General features: G+C 44.1%; 1 protein-coding gene across 16 annotated transcripts in view; it reads left to right on the plus strand.

The window, feature by feature from the left end:
- DGKI (diacylglycerol kinase iota) overlaps window positions 1-25,230 on the plus strand; it is a 427,669-nt gene that overhangs the window by 137,620 nt on the left and 264,819 nt on the right. The window contains exon 2 of one of the 16 annotated variants that reach the window (XM_053252325.1): window positions 22,551-22,711. The exons of the other annotated variants lie outside the window; for them this stretch is intronic. The gene's annotated coding sequence lies outside the window, so the exon portion shown is untranslated. The remainder of the gene's footprint in view (window positions 1-22,550; window positions 22,712-25,230) is intronic. 16 annotated transcript variants of the gene reach the window in all.

Below are 25,230 nucleotides of genomic sequence, written 5' to 3' on the forward strand. Positions count from 1 at the left end.
AGGCTCCCAGTTTGGGAACCACTGGTATAGTGCCTGATTACCCACCAGTGAACATATTAAGCTGCCTTACCCACAGTCAGACCATTGATCTTTCTAGATCAGGAGAAACTTGTTCAGGGAGGAGAGCTGACTTGGGGAGGCATGCTGGTCTTGTGATAGTGAGCATGAATCACCCCCTTTGCTAAGTAGGGTCTACCATGGTTTGCGTTTGGATACATGTGTGTGCTGTAAGATATTCCCCTTAGGAAACCATAGCTCAGTGGAAGAGCATTTGCATCCTTGCATGCAGAAGGTCCCAGCGCCAGGTAGGGCTGGGAAACACTTCTGCTTGAGACCTTGGAGAGCTGCTGCTAGTCAGTGTAAACAATACTGAGCTAGATTAACCAATGGTCTGACTCAGTAAATGGCAGCTTCTTATGTTCCTAGTTCAGTTAGTTTAAACTAACTGACAGCCGTTCTCCAGGGTTTTAGATACAGGCAGGGTCTTTTCCAATACTACCTGGAGATGTTAGGGATTGAACCTGGGACCTTCTACATGCAAAACATGAGATCTGCCACTCTTCTCCGCTTCCCTTGCTGCAACCAAACCCCTGGACTGGGACAGCAACTGAAGCCAGTTTCCCCATAATATCTTTCCTCAAGGAACTGTTGGAATATTAGTGCTGCAAGGGTGCTGCAAATTCTCTGCCATCACTGAGGTCATTCACACGATCAGACACGGTGTTCTACCAGGGTTTGGGAGCTGTGTGTGCTCCCAGTTTTCGGTTGTGTGGAAGCAAGGTTGGAGGAAATCCTGGGTAGAAGTGTCTGTGTGGAAGCACGTTAGGAGGAAAGCCTGGGAAGATTTTCCTCCTACCTTGCTTCTACACAATCACGTCTACCGATGTTTTCACACAACCAAAAATTGGGAGCACTCACAGCTCCTAAACCCAGGTAGAACACTGATTTTGATTGTGCGAATGACCTCATTGTTTCATCAAGCTCTGTCCTCTTGCACCAGGCTTCAGATTCAATGAAACAATTGAAGATTAAGTAAACTCTTTCTCTTGATTTAGAGAATGCTTCTGTAGTTAATATAGGTACTGCAAGCTCTTTCTCTAAATCTTCTGAACTATTCACTCTTCTAATACAACCTATCATTGAGATCCCTATGGAATGACACAACTCCCAGGGTTCCTTAGGACAAAACCCAAAGCAGTTGTGTTGGTTTAAAGTTGTAGTGCACGAAAAGCTGGTCATCTGTAGCCTCCAGCCATGTGATGAGCCAATTGTTACTGCAAACCCCTGTATCCCAAGGTTTCTCCAAAGCTGCAAGAACACTCTAAGGCTCAGTCAGCACATCACATTGCCAGAGGCTACACATAATTGGACTGGTGTGTGGACAGAGCTACCCCAGGATGAATTTTAAAGCAGCTATAGCTGTGTGATTCCACCGTTGGTATAAGTAGCTTAACATTTTTCTTTTTTAAAAAAACCTTTCATCTTTTTTTAGCTGATATTATTTTGAGCATTCCTTAACATTCATGTTATATTTTTAGAAATTGGTCAATTAGTATCAAATTGCCCCTGCTAACTGGGCAAAGAGGCGCCTTTTACCGTGGTGATTCTCTTTATTTAGCAGGGGGAGAGTAACTGGCCCTATCCACCCCCAGCACAGTACTTCCAGTGACTGTTGCTGATGTCTATCTTATGTTTCTTTTTAGAATGTGAGCCTTTTAGGGACAGGGTTCCATCTTATTTGTTTGTTATTTCTCTGTGTAAACCACCCTGAGCCATTTTTGGAAGGGTGGTATAGAAATTGAATTATTATTATTATTATTATTATTATTATTATTATTATTATTATTAAATTGCAAAATTAGAAGATTGACTTTGCAAAGAAGAGAAAAGAAAAAAGAAAAGAAAAAAGAAAAGAAATAAATCTAAGAAAAGTATGATTTATTTATTTATTTATTTAAAATATTTATACCCTGTCCCTCCAGTACACTGCTCACAACATTTATATAATTGTTACAATGTAAAATCAGATTAATAAAATTAACCAAATTAAGCTAAACAAGTTAAAGAGCCAAGCTAAAACCACAATTAGAATTACAGATTTTAAAACTTCATTAAAATTTATTTTAACAAACGAAAACCTTTAAATTTATAAAAACTAAAGATTGATTGATTGATTGATTGATTAAGGGCCGTCAAGTTGGTGTCGACTCTTAGCGACCAAAACTAGAACCTACCAGATATAAGCAACAGGTGAAACACTAAAAAGCCTCTTTAAAAAGATGTGTTCTAAGTTGTTGTTTTTAAAAAAAACTGAGGAAGGGAGTATGGCAAAGCTCTACAGGGAGGGCATTCCAGATTTGACATTTCCATCAACCTCCTGCTATTTTTCTGAGATTTAAACATGGTACAGTCATCCCCACAAAGCACTCAAATTAGTGTGTTGGCTTTGGAGTGGCTTTTGGATAATGAAAAGCCCACATTATATTGCTACTAGCAGAGGGAATAATGCATATCAGCAGCTTCTGAGCTGCCCGCTTTGCTATACAAGGAAGCCAAAAGACATATATAGGCGGTAATTGGCAGTGAAAGGAAGGAAGGGAAACAGGATTTTTATAGATCAGAATGTGTGTGTGTCTATCTGTGTACCCCAAATATTATGGGAGGGGCCATAATTCATGTTTGGATTTTTACCATAGATGTTGTCTCAGTTCTTTGTGTGGGGCATACTTGTCTATGTACTGGCTTGGGAGTGGAGTCACAGTTTGACTGCTCCTCACTTGCTGTCCTGAATTCAAACTGAGAGGTTCTCCCTCTGTCTGCATAGGAGACTGTTTGCTGGCTTTGGGCCGAAATAAACAAATACATACATACATACATACATGACTGTTAGTCTGTTTATTGTTTTCTTAGCCTATATTTTAGTTAGTAATAAATATCAAACTCTTCTTCTTAGTTAAAGTTGCTTCCTGTACAGTTACTTATAGAGGATAAGTAATTTCTCTGAAACAATTCAGTGGTATTGGACGGTGATTCCCAGGTCATCTCTAGCCATTGCTGCCTGAAATGATGGGAATTGTAGTTCAACAACATCTGGGGATCCAAGAATCCAAGGTTAGAAACCACTGGTACAGGAAATGATTTGAATGTAAGTGGCCCCATGTAAGATCCCTTCAATTAAAAGAATGTTAGATAGTAGAATCAAGACAGAATTCTGCTCACAACCTTGGAGATCCAGTGTCAATAAGAATGAACAGTACTGAGAATGATGAACCAGTATAAGACCAGCTTTCTGTGTTTATCGTTGGAACTGCGACCATCCTTTAAAAGGTAGCTTTCGTACTAAACAAACTGTTTAGTACTGAGACCTTGTCAGCACTGAGATGAATTTTGGAATATGACTCCAACTGCAAACATTTGCATTATTAAGTGACATCTTCTTGAAACTTCAGTTTGGGAGTGAAGTTCTTTCTGTGATCTGGGTTCTGCCCCAATAGGACAATGCAGGTGGATGATGTTTCTATAAGTCTGAAGCTTTGGGGGAATACTGAACTTCAAATGTGGAACAGGGAGTATAATTCCTTAGCAATTAAAGGATCCAGCTTAATGTATTGCAACACTGTTCAGTATCACAGAACAGAGCACACTGTAATGGTGGTATATTTCATAGCTTTTGTGTGGTGCATACTGGATTACTTGAGGTTCATTTTTTTTTAACCAAGCTAATATCAAACAAATGGTTCAGAATGCAGACAATGAAGCTTTTCTCACGTGCAGTGAGAAAAGGCTGCAGGGTTTGCTGGGAGGAAGCCCTAAAGAGCTTGCCTCCCTGCAGATGATCATGCTGTCTTCCTTGGGTGCGTAGATCGCCTGCCCAGATGAGCACTGGCTGCTGCTGGCTGCTCCGAGGGTTGGGATGCCGGGATGCACTGCCTCACCCCCCTACAGCTCCAATAATGGAGAATTTGCCTGAACTAGGTGGACAAATGTACCCTTACCCTCATTTTTAAGGGGGGCTCCATAATCAGGTTTGCCACCCTGACGCTGCTGGGATCAGGCCTGATCCTAGCGGTTCACACTGGGCTAGGCTGCCAGGCTTGCCAGAACCTAAGGGGTATTCTTGTGGGTCGAATGGGCCACCTAGCTAGGCTCCCTTAGCCCAGTTTTGCATGCTCGTGGGAACAGCCCCAGTGACTCTCATTTCAATGAATGTTAGCAAATAGTAAATAGAGGTGAGTGAAGTCTTATGAGGGTTGACAGTATTTCAGTCTATGGATGTATTAAGTCCGGGGTGTTCAAACGTGGGTCCTCCGATGCTGTTGGGCAGCTTCCATCATCTTTACCCACAATGGCTGAAGGTCATTGATGTAGTCCAGCAACATCTGGGTAACCAAGGTTGGGGACCATGCTGTGGAAGTGATCCACTATAGGACCTGCGGCAAGAAATGTGCTAATGAAGTTCTAGATGATTGGTTTTCTGGAACAGAACGTTTCCAATCCACACATTTGGGCTGCAGATCTCGGTGCTGCTGCCATTGTAAGGACAACAGTAACTCTAAACCTGCATTCTAGTAAGTGCTTCTTGGCGGTGCTTCTTGTGTGTGCTTCCAGGAAGTGCCCTGAATCTCTCATCTAATGCATAGTCTTTTTTTTTTTTTTTTGGTAAACCACACAATTACTGCATATTGATGGAAATGACCTTTACTAGCATCTTAAGAGCTGGTATATTTCTAAGGTCCGGTGTAGCTATTATGCATGACATTAAAGAAGCAGGGAAGCTGTTCTGGTGTTCCATGTTGTTTTCTCAGTATCTGAAGTAATAATTTATTTCCTTCTTCTTGAGTTGGCCAAATAATGGCAAAGCAGAAGGGCAATCATAGTAATACATATTTTGCATTGATTTTATCTGCTTTGCGATTTGTAACTTATTTGTCTGTACAACATTCCAGATCTCACAATGAAGAATGTGAAAATTTAAATATTATATCTCCACCAGGAACATAAGTGGTCCTCTCTCAGGCAGAACTCGGTTTGCCATCAGTCAAAGCCTGTATTCATAAAGCTCTTATTGGATATTACAAATGCATTTCCTTAAAAAATATGTTCTTCATTAAGCAACGCTTCAAGCATAGAAATATAGAAAGAATGGCAAAATGATTCTCATGGTGTGTTTCAGTTCTACCTTCTTCAATCTATGGTTACTTTCTTTTTTAATCATCCAAGGAAACTTTCAGATTTGATTTGTTGGCTATTTATTTATTTGAAACATTTACTATACCGACCACTCCGAAGACTCCGGGCGATGCACAAAAACATGCAAACAAGGCAACATTAAAAATTACATTCTAAATTAAAAACTAAAGTAACTAACAAAAAAACTCACAAATAAGTAAACTACAGGGCAAAAGCCTGGTGAAAAAGAAAAGTCTTCAATAGAGATTTGGAGATCAGTAAGGAAGGGGCTAGACGAATGTGAATGGGAAGAGAGTTCCAAAGAAGTGGGGCAGCAACCAAAAAAGCCCTTTCACGGGTCCTACCTGTAGAGCCACGAACCTTTCAGAAATCAGGGACTGACAAAAGGGCCATCTGAGATTATCTAACCCGATGCGATGTAACTGGGTGGGAGAGGCGGGTCTGTAGGTAGACAGGCGCGAAGCCCCTCAAGGCTTTGAAGGTCAGAACCAGGACCTTAAATTGAACTTGGAAGTGAGTGGGCAACCATTTGCTTCTCTCTGGGCATGACCAGAGAGCAGAATGACAATGGCCACTAGATTTTCCCAGTGCTGTAGCAGATTGAAAACTGACCATCAGAGAGCCTGATATTTGCCAATATAGTTTCATACAAACTGTCAGGTATTACAGCCCAGATTTAAGACTGTGCCAGTGGCAGTGACTGAGGGCAGATGTTATCAAATTCCCTTAGTGCAAAGATTTTGCATTTGTGGTCAATCCCAGATTGAAGATCCACACTATTACCTACTCCATTGCCTTTTGTATGTATTAGTGTTAATGGAACTGCTCTGGGGTGACTGGCAAAATGCATTCACCCCTAAATGTGTTTGGGTTTTTTGGGGGGAATTAATAAGCTGGGGTGAAGCAGTCCCACGTCAGAATAATTTTTGTGCAAAGTTCTGGTCCTGGGGAAATGAACTGACAGGTGGAAGTTCAAAATAAGGTAAGGTTTTATTTGGGGTTCAGGGGTACAGCAGAATAATAGAATTGATTAAAGCAATATCACTACTAAAAATACGTTTCAAAGATTAACCAGATACTTACAAATTTAGCTTGATGTCCAAATTAAAATGACTTCCATGCTGGCTAGAGAGAAGAAGGCTTTAGAGAAACAGAGTTTTGGATTTGAGAAAGGGCAAGGACAGGGAGAGCCCAGAGGGGTGCAATGATTATCATACAACCTAATCCTTCCATTAGTGGTGACTGGACCCTCATGGCTCAGGTGCAACCGAAGGACCTCTTTCCTCAGGGATGGAACCAGGAGGTGGTGAACTGAAATCAGTTTGGAGGTTAGGCAGCAGGGGTAAATCCAAAAGGTGTCTGTTTTCATGCAGCCAGCTTCTCATAGCAGCGAGGTGAGCTGGGTAGATCAAGCCAGTGAGGAAGGCCGATCTGGAGGCTGGAAGAGTGAGAAGAACAAAACATGGCCAAAACATTGTGCGAATTGCAAAACATGGCTTGGTGTTATGTTTTTACACCTGGCAGGTGTCTATTGCCTATACAGTGGGTGACTCCATGGTATAGAGACCAAATGAAGTACACTGGTTCAAGAAACCAGGACCAATTATAGCCCAAAATAGGCCCTGAGGAAAAATACTGCCCACTCCTTCTTCCTGAGGAAGGAAATTCTGGTGGATCCATTGTCTTTGTTTGCTGTGTTTGAGTAAAACACAGTGGCATCAGAGGCATATCTAGGGAAAATAGCGCCTAGGGCAACAGTGAAATTGCGTCCCTTGTCCAAACATCTGACACTGATCTTTCAGATAACTTTACCATAATATCAGCTCAAAAATACAAGTCAAACTCGTTAATCTTTTAATATTTCAAACACTATTTAGCAGTGGACATAGCCAGACGTGCCCCCCCCCCATGCTAGAAAACTACAAATTTCAGTATGCTGCGGGTCATGAAATACTCCAATACTATGTGGAGGTGTACTTGGAAAACTAAACAGAAGTGCCTGTCTAATTCTCTACTATGCATTGTAGCATCACTATTGCATAAGTTTTAAAAATAAATGGAGAATTTGACTTTTCCCATATACTCTGAAAATAATTAAAGGATATGTAGAGTAAACTGTGTCACTGCTTGGAATATATTCTAGTATTTCAGAAAGACAGTTAAATTGAGAGAAAGAGAGCAAGAAACTCCCAGTGGGCCTTAATACTAAGGATTTCACATTGAATCAAAGACAAACTCACCATTCAGCTCAGTATTCACAAGCCCTGATTCTCTGTACATAGTGCCAAACTGAATATGTGTAAAGTGACATATTATATTATTATTATTATTTTAAAATTACCTGTAGCCCCTTTGGGGAGCTTCCAAAAGGCCTGGGGGGGGGTCTGCAAAGGTTCCCCCTCCCCCCACCAGCCTCTTAATTCACCACTGCCGCCTGTCCCAGGGTGATTTTTGTGCCTGTTCGGGCCTGCAAAGATTAGCATGGTGGCCATTTTGGAGCCTGCCACACATGCTCAAATGGCCTCTGTGAGGCCTGGCAAGGCCTAGGGCCTCACAGTGACCATTTGAGCATGTATGGTGGCAATTAAATTTTTTTAAAAAAAAATGGCTGCCAAAAACAAAATGGCTACCACACATGCTCAAATGGCATGGCCTAGGGCCTCGCAGAGGCCAGTTGAGCGTGCATAGTGGCCATTTTGATTTTGGCAACCATTTAAATTTTTTTTAATTTTAAAAATGGCACCCCCTTCAAGGGGCACCTGGGGCACATGCCCTGCCTGCCCTACCCTAGATATGCCCCTGAATGGTCAAGAACAACCTGTATGTAAATGGTCTAAATGGACATACAAGGATGGTATCTGTTAGGCTGGAAGGACGCAGTAAACCAACCAGTATCTTTAATGAGCACACCTCTGAGTTCCTATTGCCCACTTAGCTCTTTTGTGAGGGGGAAGGGAGTTGCATTCACAGAGCCTTATCTGACTTTTCCTGCTGAGGTGATTAGTGTTAGCTTGTTAGAGGCAACTGCAGAGGAGGGGCAGTAAAGGGTCAATCTTTGTACAGAGACACCTTGAAAGTGAAGTTAATTCACAAGCAAACTTGGGTCTACCTAGACATTCCCTAATATTATATTATTATTTATTATTATTATTATTATTACATTTATATCCCGCTCTTCCTCCAAGGAGCCCAGAGCGGTGTACTACATCCTTGAGTTTCTCTTTCACAACAACCCTGTGAAGTAGGTTAGGCTGAGAGAGAAGTGACAGGCCCAAAGTCATTATGGCTGAATGGGGATTTGAACTCGGGTCTCCCCAGTCCTAGTCCAGCACTCTAACCACTACACCACGCTGGCAAAGCAGCGAGGCTAATCCCCTTTCAATTCGCTTGACAGCTGTTGAATCTGGGGGTGATCGTCCCACTGCCTGCTAAGTGATTTGTCCCACATTCCAGTGAGACTCCTGAATATGTTAAGAGTGGGAGCTACAAGCTGGTAGTCCCAGACGTAAGCAGACAGGCTTCTGGGGCCTTTGGAATAGCAGTGTTAGCAACATTGGTGAAAGTTAAATACCTTAATAAGGTAATTCACCCTCATCAGTTAGTTTTCAATGAGGAAAAAGTTTTTCCCCTCTGCTGTCAGATTGGTATGTTAGTATTAATCAATGTGCAGTTTGATTAATACCACACATTGCTTGGGCAGCTTTAAAGAAATTAAAGTTTACCCAGTGATGAAAGTTTGGTGCGGTGTATGAATTTGACAAATAAATAAATAAAGATAGCAGAATCAGATTCTCCTATGTCATAGGATCTCAGAAAGAGCAACAAAATTTAGATTCAAGATGTAATCATGAACATTTGGGATATACTCCAACTGAAGTTAAGTGCTTTTAAGTCCCATTTATTTCAGAGGGAGAAATGTAAGCATGTGATGAACTCTTCTATTGAAATCAGTGAGATTTAAGAGTGCTTAACTTGGAGTGTATCCTTGCTTCTGAAACATTGGTTCCTAAAATATCTCTCTTTGCTCTTTGTCTTAGTTTTGAGAGACTCTCACAGTCACGGGGCTCTTAACTTTCCTGTACATGTTGACTCCCAAATTACATATTTCCTTCTTCCAATTGTATCTCCCAGCTTTTGACTAACTGGTAGTATGAAGATGCTGAGCTGGGCAGAATTAAAGCACACCACTGCAAATGAACAAAAATGAAACTTTTGTAGTGTGTCAAGCCAAATGTTTATCAGCCAGTCTCCAAGCGTGGAAGCCTAAATGCACATTCTTGGAGGACGACAGATTGCCATGGGACACAGGGAAAGGAACAGATTTTTGAAGGTACATTTAAACTATAATGCCTATAGTTTCTGTGTACCTTAGATAACTCATTTTAATGCACCCACTTGGCAGAATAAAATATATAAGGATTTAAAATTAATTGAACAAAAAGGTTCACACAAGACAATAATGAGCAAACAAAGTCATAGGGTTCCTGGACAATGGGTCCAGGATAAAAATGTAATAAATAGCCATCTCCATGAGGTCTGACTGCATACCCAGTCTCATGTGTCAGAGTTCCCTGTGGCTAGAACTCTGCTCCACACTGCCCCTTGTGGTGACTTTCTGCACTACAGCAGCTTTTGAGCCTTCAAGCCCAATGCTGGCCCTGCCCTGTGAAACCTATTATTGGTTCTTCTGCAGACAGGACAGAGTATAAGAGGCTTCTTGTGAAGCTACACTTGTCTGAGTATCAAGGTTCCCTTGTTCTGGTGTGGTTGTTTCAACATCTCTCCTATCTTATCGGTTTGACCCTTGGCTTGGCTTGGACTCCTCCTGATTCCTTGCTTGATCCTCCAGCTCCTGACCAGCAGTCCCTGTAACAGAGATTCCCAGATGTTGACTACAACTCCCAGCATCCCCAGATGCAAGGACCTTTGGGTGGGGATGCTGGGAGCTGTAGTCAACAACATCTGGGAATCTCCACTATAGGGAACACTGCTCCTGACTATTTGGCTTGACCTTTGGGTTGTTGTGGACTCCTGATTAACTTCAAGACCAAGGGCGGGCAAACTTGGCTCTCCAGCTGTTGTTGAACTACAACTCCCATCATCCCGAGCCACAATGGCTGGGGATGATGGGAGTTATAGTTCAACAACAGCTGGAGGCCAAGTTTGCCCACCTCTGTCCTAGACCCTCTGGCTCCTGATTGTCTACCCAACTTGACCCTTGGCTTGTTCCTGACTCTTGGCTCCTGTCTAGACCCTCGGTTGTCCACCTAATACATGATTGTCCACTTAATACATACATACAAATATTTATATACCGCTTTTCGACTAATGTGTCTCTGGCTCTCCCAGAGAGACACAAAAGGTCTCCTCCTGCCTGAAATGATGGACTTTTGCCCCCTAGTGACTTCTGCCCACAGCTCAAGTTCCTGCCATCACCATAAAATTGCTGAAACATTGGCTGCAACAGCTACATTTCCCATAGCCAGGACAGCACAATTTCTCATTCTGCATGCTACCAGTCTGTACATTCTTTTATCTCCATAATCCCTCTCTATGGATAATGGTGTTTCTTTTCTTTTGTTTTGTTTTGTTTTGGAATGTCAACATTTCAGCATATATTTCCAAAGTTAGGCGTTTTCCTCACAAAATATTGAACCAAATAGGTACTGTGAGAAAAGAAGCTGTGATATTGGGTGAAAACCTGCTGCAATCTGTACTCATCATGAGAAAATACATCTCAGACTTGTGAAATAAATGCAGTTTCTTTGGGTAGGGAAGTGTGCACGCAGAATGCTGATTTCTCCCTTTGAAAGCTATGCACCACAACTCTTTGAACTTCCATTTCCTTTAACAGCCCCTCACTTACATTCATGGTCTGGCACTGGCAGAGAGCCTTTGTTCTAAGCTGATAACAGAAGCCTCTTTAGAACTCAGTAGTTTCTGTTCCTGGATGGAGGGGGGTCTCACTCAGACATTTTTTCTTGTTTTGATTTTTTCATGTCTGCACACTATGAGGTGTGTTTCAAGTGCAAATATCGTTTCCTGCCCCTCCACCACCATGCAAGTCAAACCTACAGTTTTAAATCATTGCACGGAGGTCTAAGTTGTGACTGAGAATCTTCTTTCAAGTCCGAAGTCTTGACAGGCTGGACATCTTGAAGAATGAGAAGAAAAGCAAAACAAAACAAAAAGACGATTGCTATAGAAGGGTGTGTGTATTGGGCTATTTTGTTAAAACAAATTTCCAACTTTTGCACCCCAGAATACACAGATTATGGACTTTGATACATTTATACAAGCCAATTTTAATAAGCCAATTTTTATACAAGCCAATATTTGTATGCTTTCTATAATATTCGGAGGGTGCTAGAGTTTGGGGTTGGAGCTGTAGCTCTTTGGTAGAGCATCTGCTTTGCATGCAGAGGATCCCAGGTTCAATTCTTGGCATCTCCAGATAGGACTAGGAAGGACTCCTCCTGCCTGAATCATGGAGAGCCGCTGCCAGACAGGGTAGACAAAAGTGAGCAAGGTGGGTCAATGGCCTGACTCAGTATAAAGCAACTTCCTATGTTCCAGTTATTTTAGGGATGGAGCTGGTAGAGCATCTGCCAGCACCTGACATATCCAGACAGGCCTGGGAAGGACTCATGCCTGAAACTTTGGAGAGCCGCTGCCAGTCAGTGTAGACAATACTGAGCTCGATGGGCCAAGGGTCTGACATGCTATAAGGCAGCTTCCTTTGTTCTTATTCCCTATGCAAATCATTGATCACAGGGCAGGCAAATGGGGGGAGTCCTTAGCTCAAGGAATGGATATGTGCTTTGCATGACGAAGGTCTGGTTCAGTTCCTGGTTCTCCAGTTAATGATCTCCATTAGCAGGATTAGGAAATCCCCATGCCTGCAATCTTGAAATCTAATGCTGCTCAGGAACACCCAGGAATGTCAGAAGTGGTAAAAGAAATCTTTGCATGAATCCCCCCCCCCGCCTTCTTCGAAGTTAAGGAGATCCACTGTTAATGCAGTCTCAACTCTTTCATTTCCAAACGATTGATTGAACTTCTGCACATATGAGCAAGCACCCCAGTTCTGAACAGGGTGTATAGTAGGGGCTTAGAAGCATCATGCCAGTTTGAAATTATCTTTTAATCCAGGAGTTCTCAAACTTGGGTCCCCAGATGTTGTTGGACTGCAACTCCCATTATCCTTCAGTGTAGTTGGGGATGCTGGGAGTTGTGGTCCACCATCTGGAGAGACAAATTTGAGAACCCCTAGTCTTAAACTGGGATTGGACTATGCAGTTGGAAAGAATATGCCAGAATGCTTGGCTGCTTTTGTCCCCCTGATTCACTGAATGTCTGCTCTGGTTTGTTTTCTCTGATGGCAAACTATGGTGAATTGAAAGGTTAGACTTTGGCATAGTTCTTACTGAGTGGTAAAGTTGTGTCTGGGCTGCTGTACCATTTCAGACTGCAGGTGGGGCTCACTATCAAAAAAATCCCCGAATAGAGACAACTAGCATTTTAGGAAGAAGGCTAAGAGCCGTTTTCCTTGATGTATAATTTCCAGATCCAGAGGAAATGTATGTCAAGGTGCATGTGTTTGTGTATGAAGGAACATTAAATCGTGTGAGCAGTCATGTGCAGACGAAAGCAGTACAGCCTTTAGCAAGCACTTGACCTAATGAATCTTGGCCTGGCAATGCTTGGTTAAAAAGATTGTGTGCTAATGGCCAGAAATGGTCACCTGATTTTTCCTCAGTGAGTAATTTGAGATTTAACAATCAGGGGGGGAAATTGTGTCCTGAGAACTATACATTTCTCTCCTGCTTTTGGAGTGTAATACCCACCAGAACTTGAAAGGATGATCCCCTCCAACTATTGGAAAGGGACAGTGAAACTATTTTGGAGCTTGGTTTGTAATTTAAGTTTAGCGGGTATGCAATAGAGAGGAAGCTGGGATTGTCTAGCTGCAGTAAACTGAAAATGTGGGTGCAGCACTGGGGAGCTTGCACAAGTTGATGTCTGGGGATCTGATGTGGGGTAGCAGCTATGCTACCTGTTGAAGGACCGGGTGCACTTCCACTGATGCTCTGCTTGTAAATTAAGCAATTATTACAGAGACCCCATCAGTCTCCAATGCGCTCTCATCCAAAAAGGAGACTCGACTCTCTGCTGTTGCTTCTGGAACTTCTCAGGCTCGAGGAAGTTCGTAGAGTTAGCAAGCTTACTTTTTCACAGGGTAAAAATAAAGCTGCTATTCTCCTCTGTTTTGACACAGTGGGATCTGTCCGCTGAGGTTCAAAGCTGTGTGTGCTTTTCTCTATATGCAGAGGGTATGTCCTAAATGAAACATCATCAAGGAGCTTGTAATTTATGTCCTTTTCTCTCTCTCTCTTGCCTTTGTGCAACTTTGAGCACCTAATCATTACAGTCATTTCTGTTAAGGAGTTAAGTCCTTATTTCCATGGAAACACCATTTAGAAGCTTATATGTCCTTTATTTATCTAGTAGCATTTGGTACCTTGTTGAAACTCCTCTTTAAAAAGCAAACAAACAACAGGGGGAAATAGATATTTTGAAGGTTTTAAAAATAAAATATGCTAAACCATGATGATTAAAAGTTGCGACATTCAGTAACTTCATCTGTTTGATCAGTCTGCTAAAAACTTTTTGTTCAAGTACAAAGGTACCTCCAGTTAACAAGGCAGCAGATTTGTTTTAAAATGATCATTATTTTTAGTGCAAACAAAAACTGTAGGCTGAAAGTCAGAAGAGGCATCTTCTCATCTCTCTCTTCGGCGCTTTCCAGATTACAGGCTACAACATATCTGCTAAATGTGCTTCCGTACTGCCTGTATTTCGACATCGCAGTCCCTGTGCTGTCAGTAAGGTGCCATTCACATTTCTGATGCCTGTTTCTGGGTTTTATCTTTGCATTTCAGTGCTACAATGTTGCATGTGCGTTGCAGGAAAATAGCAGTGTTTTTCCATTCCAGCAAGATGCCGCGCTTTATACCACTTTCTACCGGCGTAAAGCTTGCAATCTGGAAAGTGCCTTGGAGAATGCCTCTTCTGAGATGCTGCCTGCTGCAATTCATGCATGCATCATCTGAAAGCAAATAATTTTGCACAACAAACATTATTTTATTCATACACAAATATATGCAGACTTAGGGCAGATTCTCATGAATGCTGGCAAATTGGTAAGCCAGTCCTGGGAGGTTTCCAGTGAGTGTGCAGTCCTAGTAGGCATGTCTTCTGAATCTGCCCAAGTCCAGTTTCCGTGTTGTGTTACTGAGATTCTCTTGACTTCTGCCTAACTTAAAGCCTTGGTTATAGAGATTGGGCAGAAGTCAGAAGAGCTGTCTTGTGGTAGCAGTCATGACCTGTCCCCTTATCTAAGCAGGGTCCACCCTGGTTGCATTTGAATGGGAGACTAGAAGTGCGAGCACTGTAAGATATTGCCCTTAGGGGATGGAGCCATTCTGGGAAGAGCATGTAGGTTCCAAGTTCCCTCCCTGGCATCTCCAAGATATGGCTGAGAGAGACTCCTGCCTGCAACCTTGGAGAAGTCGCTGCCAGTCTGTGTAGACAATACTGATCTAGATGGACCTACGGTCTGACTCAGTATATGGCAACTTGCTATGTTCCTAATCTCGGTAACATGGAATGAGAATTGGACTTGGGTGGGTCCAGATGGCTTGCCTATTGGCATCATGGGCTCACTGGCAATGAGAGGTTCCCAACTTCCTTGCTTGCTGGTGTTTGTGTGAATTCACCCTTAATCAGATGATTTTAAAAAATTGATTAAGATCTAATACAATTAATTGCCAAATATTTCTTAAATCAAGTGATTTAATGATAAGGATAATGCACTGGAAAAATAGAAACTTCATGGATTTTTCTTTTCATAAACTTATAGTAGAGCTTGCATGAAACAATTTTTGGAACCATTAACCGTAGGGTACTGAGCAGCTCCTGCCTGCTTATACAGAGCACCAAAGGAGGGGAGAGCCCAAAATGCTTTGATTCATTACAAAGAGTGTGGACTCCCCAGTTCTCAAAATTTTGCATGAATTGGGTTGTTCAAGACCCCCATGATGGACTCCCCAGTTCCTAAAGGCTCTGGAGGGAACACCTTACCTAGGGGGGTCTTCCTAGCCTCCTCCTTGATGCTTTTCTTATCATCAGTGACCTTTTTTGATGACCTTTTTGGTTGCATTAGGCATTTGCTTTGATGATGTGTTATCTGTTTTATTTTTCTGTTCCTAACTTTATATTGATGCATCACTTGCTACTGCTTTGATTACTGTGTCATGTAGGTTTGTATGTGTGTGGCGTTTTGTCTTGAAGAGGTAAGGTTTGTTTGTTGTTTTTGTAAATGGAAAGGTGATACATAAGCAATCAATAAATAAAGGCTGCTTCATATGTCACAAATTATCAACACAAAAGCACACTTGTACTGGTATTGCTATGCAGCCCTCATGTCATATGGATGAGGATGCCAATCATATATATTTTGTTGTGAGCAGACATGCTGGGAAGCCACAATTGGCTGCAAATTACTTCATGTTTACAAAACCCCAAATTGTGATGATCAGTACATAATTCCTGTATTGTGTACTTTCTGTGTAGGATTTCTGTAATGTGAAGAGCAGCCCTGAATTCTGCCTTGTAGAGAACTCTGGGTCCTCCCAAATGGCAATAAACTGTGCTATGGGGAAAGTTGGTGTGCAAATTTCAAGTGCAAACTTACTCACCCTCCACACACACCTACAAGCTTCTGTTCTCATCCCCAATATGAATTCACCCTGACCAAATTCTGTAACACAAAACTGGAGGCCTCTCCACTTCCGATTTTGTACACGCTTTGCCCAAATGCAGGTAACAGGAGTTTAGCCAAAAAATGGACCCATGGTTTCCCTCCCTATACCTACAATTATCTCTACATGTCACTGCCTTCAACTCCAGTTTGGTGGTGCCAATTTTACTTCTGGATGCTGGCACCGCAGTTTTCCTCTTCTAAAACTGGAGTTGAGAGAGGAAGCTGCAGCTGCTATTGGCTGCTGGGACTGTCCTTCATTAAAGAAGGAAGCCCTGGCAGCCAGCTACCGCACCTCTCTGCAGTCTCACTGACTGCAGAGAGGCAGCTCTCCTGAATGTCTGAATTTGGATCGGAGAGCAGAGGCAGGGGGGCACAGAATTGTGGGTCCATTAAAACCACAGTTCCATACCCCCTCCCCCACTCTCCTATTGGACCCATGGTTCTACATTACGGGTGGCCCCTGTGTTCAAACACAGAGCAGGGTTCTCGTGTGATTTTTACAGCATGACTTGCTGCCCAGCTCTTGCCTTCTGAGAAGAACTGAATAGTGAGTACTGCTTTTCTAGCCAATGGGGGAAAGGGCTGGTTCTTCTCAGAAAGCAAGAGCCAGCCAGCAGGTGGAGCTGTGAAAATCACGAGAGGACCCTGCTGTGTGTCTGAACACAGGGTGAATTTGGGAAGGTGAACAGAAGCCTGTGGAAGTGAACAGAGTAAACTCACCGAAGTGGAAGTGAACAGAGTAAACTTGAAACTTGTGCACACGTTTTTTCTGTAGCACAATTTATTTCCATCTGGAAGGACCATTCCATCTGTCTCCTTCAGAAAGAAAGAGACCATGGTACGCATTCAAATGAAGCTAGTAGCACATGTCCCATTGAAGTAGATGGGACTTACATTAAGCACAACTCCCTCATATTAGTTGTGGTGGCTTCCTTTGTTAAGCGCACGTTAGCATCCTTGAATGTATTTGATCAAGGAGAAGGAGAAAGAAAGAACTGAAAATCTGGACCCCCCTAGAATGAAGATGTAAATAGACCAAGATAACCCTGTAGGTGGAAAATGAAGCTTTTGTGTGGAGTGCTAATCTCCAGATATATTCACGGGCATCCCTGTTCACTATGCTGCTTATCTTTCCGTTTCTTTTAGAAAGATTCTTTCTTTGGAAACAATAATTTCACTTGTGCTAAGTAAAAATGATAAATCGGCTAATAACACCCGTGTTTTATCTCTAACAATGCATTCTGGAGTATACAAAGCAATAGAAACACAATGGCTGTCAGCTGTTCCTACGCTGGGGCTGGCTTTTAAGCGTTGGTTGCATTTAGAAGTGTAGTTCTTGAAGCAAATTCGTGATAAAATTGCATTACCAGGTACCTCATTGCCATCAATTCTCAGATTCCTGGTAGAAAGCCTACAGCAGAGATTCAGCAGTGCTGAGGCTGATTTTTTTTTTTTAAACCAACAATACTTAATACAATCCCCATGTATCTCCACATATCAAATGCAAAGTTTCTTGGTAGATGGCCTTCGATCTGTGCCACTATACTGATCACTACTGCCAAAGCATAGCCTGCAGCAGGGGTTCTCACATGGGCGTAGCATCCGTTGGACAATCAGGGACAAATATCCCTGGGCCCAGAGGGTCAGGGGCCCCCCCAGAAGGCCGCCCCGCCATCCCTGTCCTACCACCGCCACCTCTGCCCTGCCACCCCTGCCCCCACTGCTGTTTCCCCACTGCTGTTTCCCCTGGTGGTGGTGGCAGGTGCTGTGGCTGGCTGGTATTTCTGGCCAAACTGCACGCCTGTGCAGTTCAACTATGGACGTTGCATGCCCATGATGTCATAGGCATGCAATGTCCATATTTGAACAGCGCAAGTGCGCAGGCTAGCCAGAGAGGCCCATCAGCCACAGCACCTGCCACCACCGCCATGGGGTGTGTGTGGCCTGCCCCACTCGGCTCATCCCCCACTACCAGTGGCCAAGATAAGAAGTGGTGGTGGGGCAGCAGTGGTGGGGGCAGCCAAGGAGGAGGTAGGAGCAGCAGTGGGGAAATATTGGTTGCCCCGCCCCTTGCATCTGATGTCAGATGCAGGGGGCATCGCTTAGGGTGCTGGGGCATGCACAATTGCCCCCCACCCAGATGTTGTCCTCTGGCACCTGGGGTTCTCAGACTTGAGTTCCCAGTAGGGGCAGATCTACCACTGTGCTGCCATGTGCAAGTAACAACGCCCATCGGGGAGAGGGACCACCACCACTGCCCCCCAACACAGACTCATTATTTGCCACCTGCGGCCTGCATTGCCTGCTGCCTTAGCTGCTTGCCACCTTCCACCTCTGACACAGTCCACCTGCCCACCCTCCCTCCCTCCTGCCGCTGGCTGCCACAGCCCTGCTAACCACCACAGCCACTAAACAAAAGTAAGCCAACTGCTGCATGGTATGATGGCAGTGCAGGGACTGGGTAGGGACATCATTATACTGCACAGCAGCCAGTTTGCTTCCCTTTGCTGGCTGTGATGGTTAGTGGGGCCACTGGGTCAGTGGCAGTGGTAGGAGGCTGTGGCAGCAGTGGCCAAAGTGATGGCAATGGTGGCGGCAGCCGACCCCAGATGTAGAACATGGGGCACCCCCAATGTTGCTATGCCTCTGGTTCTCAGATGTGTTGAACCACAACTCCCATCAGCCTTTGGAGAAAAATTGCTTGCAGCCAGAGTTTTTGCTGGGAGTTTTTTCACTTCGTGCCCACAGATAACCAGCCGTGCTGAAACTGGAATCACCCTCTTCTAAAAGTGGGTGGACAGCTTGGCTGGCTGGAGTTACAGCAGTGAATGACAGAAAACACCCTACCTGCATGGTCCAGTTTTCTGTGTGTGAGTAAACTGCCCTTTGGACTGTTGCCTATGGCCTTGAATCAGGCACCCTCTGTTTTACTGTAGAAAAAAATTGCCCTGACTTTGTAAGCAAATACAGACATTGATCCGAGTACTGGCTGACATTCTCAAAAACATATTTCTCGAAGAGATTACAGGCTCCCTGCTGAGGACTGTCTGGAAATTTAACAATCTCTTCCTGATAGTTACAACTTCAGAAAAGCAGCTGGGTTTTTGAAGCTGGTCACGGCAGTTTTGCTGAGTGGCAGAGACGGTGGTTCAGAGTCTGCCACCAGCAGGAAACTGATGGGGAAAATGTGTGGGCCAATTGCATAGTCCCTCTCTAGAACTTGTTACAGGGATGTCGAGTGGAACAATGTGTGATGCTAAGAAATGTGTCTTCAAACACAGATCGTGGCCAAACATTTGTAAAGTGGATGACTGTTGGGGAGCAATTTTGCGTGGAAACCAGCAGGCCAGAGAGTGTGTTGAACCCTTTTTCTACCTGCTGCTTTCCCCCATAGGCCCTTCTCCAGATATTTTTCCTCCAGTCACATATATATCTGATCTTTGAGTCCAGCAGGGAGAAGAGACATATGGTTGCCCATTTTCCTGGCATGAATCAACATCTACAGAATTCCCAGGGGTTGATTGCAAGCAATCAATGGCGGTGGCCAGAAGTGCTTTCTTTCAGGTTTGGCTGGTTCACCAACTGTGCACTTTCCTGGAAGTGAGTGACATTAAGGCAGTGATGCACATGCTGGTAACCTCCAGGCTTGACTACTGCAATGCACTCTATGTGGGGCTGCCTTTGTATGTGGTCCGGAAGCTGCAACTGGTGCAGAATGCTGCTGCCAGATTGGTCTACGGGACATCCAGTAGGGACCACATTACTCCCATTCTACAAAATCTGCAAGGTTACCAATAGGTTTCCGGGCAAAATACAAAGTGCTGCTTATTACATATAAAGTCCTTAACGGCTTGGGCCCATGGTACTATTTAAGAGAACACCTTCTTCATTTGGAACCCCTCCACCTATTAAGGCCTTCAGGGGAGGCTTGTCTGAGGGTGCCACCAGCTTGTCTGGTGGTGACTCAAAGGAGAGCCTTCTCTGTGGTTGCCCTGGGACTGTGGAATGCTCTTCCTGCTGAGATTAGAGCTGCTCCATCCCTGTTGACTTTTAGGAAACAACTGAAGACACCTCTCTTCAGCTGAGCTTTTTAGTTATTGGTGTTTTTACGGGTATTGTAATCTGGTTTTATATTTTAACTGTTAAAGTCTTGGTTTGTTTTATTCTTGGTTTGTTTTATGCTGTAAACCACCTAGAGACTTGGGTAGTGGGTGGTATAAAAACTTATTAAATAAATAAATAAATGCCAGAGATTTTATTGGCTTGAGATTGTGGAAAAAATACTGGGGGAAATCTTCAGGAATAGCTTAAGTCAGAGATGGCAACCCTAAAGGGGCTATGGGGAGGGTGTGGTGGGGGCAGCATTTAGAGGGAGTATTCAGTGCCCTCTCTTGCTTTCTCACTTGAAATCAGCCTTGCACACTTCTCCCAACTTAACAGGAGCTTGGTGGTTGCGATCCATCTGTGTTTGAAACCATGGATCTGCTGCGGTCACATACAGTTCTGCGTAAAAGTAGATGTGTGTGTGTGTGTGTGTGTTGGGTACTAAGCAGGGGCTTAGCTATAATTGAGTGGATGGGTTCAAAGCACCTGGGCCCCCAGCTTCTGAGGGGCCCCCAGCTCCACCCCTCCCTTTTTTCTTCATTCTCTCCCTCACTCCAAGCGGCCGCTGGGGAGAGGAGTGAACACGGGTCCCTTCTCCCTTAGCTACGCCCCTGTGTCTAAGCCAGCATTCCCAGCCTTTACATTGGCCCTGGTCCTGTGGTTTTAATAGCAACCTGACATGCATAAATATAAGCAACTAGCTGAACCGGCACAGAGCATCTGTGCGCTCTTTGGGGCTGGTGGTCCCCCATCCCCACCAGGCCGCTTGCCGCCAAACAATGGTCCATGACGCCCGCCCACTTCTCCTCCACTCCCCACCAGGCCGCTTGCCACTGAACTCTTTGCCACTTGGCCACCGGCAGCTTTCTCTCCCTGCCGGGTGGGCTGGCAGACTCCCTCCCTCCTTCTCTTCCTCCTGCCGGCCGGCCCACCCGCCAGCCACTTTCCTCACATTCACCTGCCCACGGCCAAATGCACAAACTCTCGCAAGGTCTTTCAAGAGTTACAATGCACTCATTAACGCCTGGCCCGTCTTCGTGAATTGTATAGATAGATGTTTTCCCCATCATGATCTTTCCCAAAGGTTTGTCCCTGCCATGCTGGGCAATGCTCTGCCCACTTCATGTTTTGTGAGTTGTAAATGACTGTAAAAGGCACGGAAGTTGGAACTGCAAAAGTGCCCATCCCCTTAGACTCCTCAACCACTAAAATACGGCTCCAAATGAAGAGCTCTTTAGATACCCTGAAAAGTGTGATGGAGCCTTCTACTGCTTGCAGTGGAAGCCATGTTCAGAGATTACATTGCATTTTATGTGTGTTTGGGTGCCTGTACACATGCACAAATATGAGTTGGCCACTCATACTGGTCAGCCACCAGTAAAAATGTGATATAATTTCAAGAGGTCCGACCTACCCCCAAGGTTCATCTCACTCTGACCCCTCTCAAAGCACTCCCAAATTCACTCAATATATATTTGTTGAATATATTTGGGTCAGTAATGATCTGTAGTCATGATACTGAAGAGTCACATAAAATGCAGGTTTGTGGGTATAATTGAGTAGTGGGGGACACACAAATATCCCTGGCCCACCAGTCTCCGTACAAGTTCCCTCCCTGGCATCTCCAAAACAGGGCTGAGAGAGACTCTTGCCTGCAACCTTGGAGAAGCCGCTGCCAGTCTGTGTAGACAGTACTGAGCTGGATGGACCAATGGTCTGACTCAGTAGAAGGCAGTATCCTGTGTTCCTATGTGTTCCCAAATCTCATGCCTGGGCGCCCCCCCCCCCATCACTACACCACTGATAAAATGCAACTGAGTGGAATTCACATAGGAATCGCAGAACCTCTGGATTTGATCCTGACTCTGCCACTGACTCATTGTGAAAGTGAGGATAAATAATTCTGCTTTGAGCTTTATAGATAGAAAACAATACATTGGCCTGATCAAAAGCCAGCCCCAGGAAACAGATGCTAATACTCTTGGCTGTTTTGGAAGGAGCTGTTGCTGAGCACATTATGTCTGTGTGCGATTGGCCTACACAAGGAGTTCCGTGCCAGCCTTTGACTCACTGTGTTGTTTCCCAACCCCCTTTAAAAATATTGGGAGACCTGAGATATGAAAATGCTGCCGGAAGCAATGAGCTTCCAAATGGAAAAATACCCACCCTGCAAAGAAACTGAATGGCCATACTTAAAATATTGATGAGTTCATTCCTAACTAGCACAGAATGCATTTTGAGAGGATGATTTTATTCAAAGTAATGTGCATGTGTCACAATGTTCATTTTAAAAAACCCCTACACAAATTAAAATAAAGCTTATGACAAGCAGCTGTTTGTTTTCCTGCTAGGGAAATTAATGTTTTGCTAATATGAAAGTATTCCTCTCCTCCAGGTGCCTTTATAGTTCTAATTTTTATTTTTTTTTAAGGCAAAACCTCAAACAGGTGCACCGAATGAAAGGTTTTGACTGTGTTTATTCATTTCCTGCTTTGAGGAACATAGGAAGCTGCTTTATACCAAGAAAGGCTATTGGTCCACCTAGCTCAGTCTTGTCCTCGTAGACTGTCAGCAGCTCTTCCAGGGTTGCAGGTAGGAATTCCTCTCATCTTGGAGATGCCAAGGGAGGGAGCTTGGAACCTTCTGCATGCTTGGGGCTGCCCTTTTCCCCCTTCCCTTGCATTGAAAGTTCTACCTGATGGTTTAGATTGTGTTTCTGATACACCAGCCAAAGCTGAACTTGTAATTCTTGCTGGATAGGATCACATGTTTAAATACTGTGTAGAGTAGGGCTTCTCAAACAAGTCCCCAGATGTTGTTGGACTCCATTATCTCTTTGGCTATTGCAGCTGGGGAAGATGGAATTTGTAGTCCAACGACATCTGAGAACCCCTAGAATTCCAGGGGAAGCATTTCCCAATTCTGCTCAAGCTAAGCAGCAACGCTAGGAAAACAAACCTGGAAATCAAACAACATCCAGATTTTGTTGGTGCTGCTCAGATTGCACCATGGTGCTAAGCATGCTAATTTGTTGTTCTTGACTAGCATCCTAACTAATGAAGTGCTTGCATAGCGAACAAAGTAGCTCTAGTGCAAGAAGATTCTGTCGCTGTGCTAAAAAGCGAGGATCTGTGGAACAGCACACTTGGACTACAAGGCTATTGCCCTAACCTACCTCACAGGGTTGTTGTGAGGACAAACATGACCATGTACCCTCCTCTGGGCTCCTTGGAGGAAGAGCGGGCTATAAATGTGAATAACAACAACAACAACAACAAGAAGCAACTTTACTGGGAACAGCCTGTATTCTGCGACGATATCTATAATAACAGCAGCAACATTGATAACAAAATTCAGCCATCCCAGGTCCTTGGGAAGGACTCGATGTCTGGATAAAACAAACCAGTCAATAACACCTGTCTGATTGTATAAACAAGAAATAATAATAATAATAATTGCACAAAAATGCACCTTAAAGCAGATGAGGCATGCCACAGGTTGTGCAGCGGTCACACAGGTGCAGACAACACTAGCCTGGAATGCAAGCTGCAGCCTTAGTGGGAACTGCCTGTGATTGTTGAAAATCGTTACTATCTCTTGGTCAGGGGCACAGGAAGTTTGCCAGCAGCCCCGGGACAGGCTGTTGTTGCTGCTGGCCCCTCCGCACTGCTGCCTGTGTGTGCTGGCCACACACCCTACATCAACGTCAGATGCAGGGGGCATGGTCAGCAACCAGAAGGGTCCATGTGGTCGCCTTATGTCTCTGAGCAAGGGATCGAAAGAAAGCACTCAACCGGTGCTTTGTTCGGCAGCTGGGAAGAGGCGGTAGGCAGTTTGTTTGACAGCTGGGAAGGGGCACGAGAAGGGGCAGGAGACACTTCATGCTCCCAGCCAGTGAGCATGAGTTTGCCAGCTGGGCCCAGGAGGAGGACACGAGGATGCCATGGTGGAGGGTGGAAGGGGCACTGTAGTGGCCCCCGAATCCCAGGGATACTTGTCCCCCGCTTATCCAATGGTGACTATGCCACTAGTCTTTGACTCTTTAGGGCTCATAGGCCTCATGATGCTAAGTTGCTGTAAAGTGGCTAGAATTGTCATGCCAACCTGCCCTACACAGGAATATCTCTAATATAGATGGGTGTTGAAACAAGGAGCTTTGGGCTTGCAAAACTGGTCCCTGGTATAAATGGTCCCAGGCTTTATCACTGTCTAAAACATATGCAGACCATTTCATATTATCCTTGGTCATGTTTCTAAAATACGTGTGCCATATCAATATAAATAGTAGGTTGCCTTGGTGGGAAAAAATATCTTGGACAGATATTATATACAAAGGTAGCAGGGTCAGAGGTCAAGCGGGGCCTGTGTGGTATTATAGGTAGTATTAGACTGCAGTTCAAATCTTTGTCTAGGCATCAAGGTTGCTGGGTGACTTTGGCCAATCATCTCTCTCTCTCTCTCTCTACACTGCAGGATTGCTAAGTAAAGAGGCTCCCTTTTGTGGTGTTTTTGGTGAATCCATTCCTTGATCCAGGCCAGCTTTTGAATGGGGCTTTAGTTACTTGTATTTCAGTCCTGGAGCAGAGGCGGGGCTAGCAAATAGCCAGCAGCAAGAGCCCTGAAAAACAGTCTGCATCTGCCTCTCTGTACATAGTATCTATTTTCATTAAACCATTAATATTCCTGAATCCACTCCACTGCCTTGACTTTGCTTACCACAACTCTTTCCCTTGGTTTCTACACTTTCAAAATGCCGACTCTCTCTCTCATATTAGCAGGGGGAGAGCAACTGGCCCTATTTAACCAGAGCACAGCATCTTCAGTGGCTATTGCTGGTCTCTTCCTTGTCTCTGTGTGGGTTTTTAAAAAAAGATTCTTGTATTCTAACTAATAATCTGTTGTGCTTTGTTGTTTGGAAGTTTGTCCCAGTGAGGATCCTGTAATATGTGTGTAGTTGGGCCAGGGTGGGGGAGAGAGTGGAATCAGAAAGAAAAGAGAGGGAAAGGAGAAGGGGAAATGGAGTTGTTTCTGGAACAAAGTGCTGGTTAAATCCACATAGCATTGCTTTGTTTTTACAAGGGAAGCAGTTATAAAACGATCATGAGCTTTTT

This window comes from Hemicordylus capensis, chromosome 5 (assembly GCF_027244095.1).
Source record: "Hemicordylus capensis ecotype Gifberg chromosome 5, rHemCap1.1.pri, whole genome shotgun sequence".
Lineage (NCBI taxonomy): Eukaryota > Metazoa > Chordata > Lepidosauria > Squamata > Cordylidae > Hemicordylus > Hemicordylus capensis.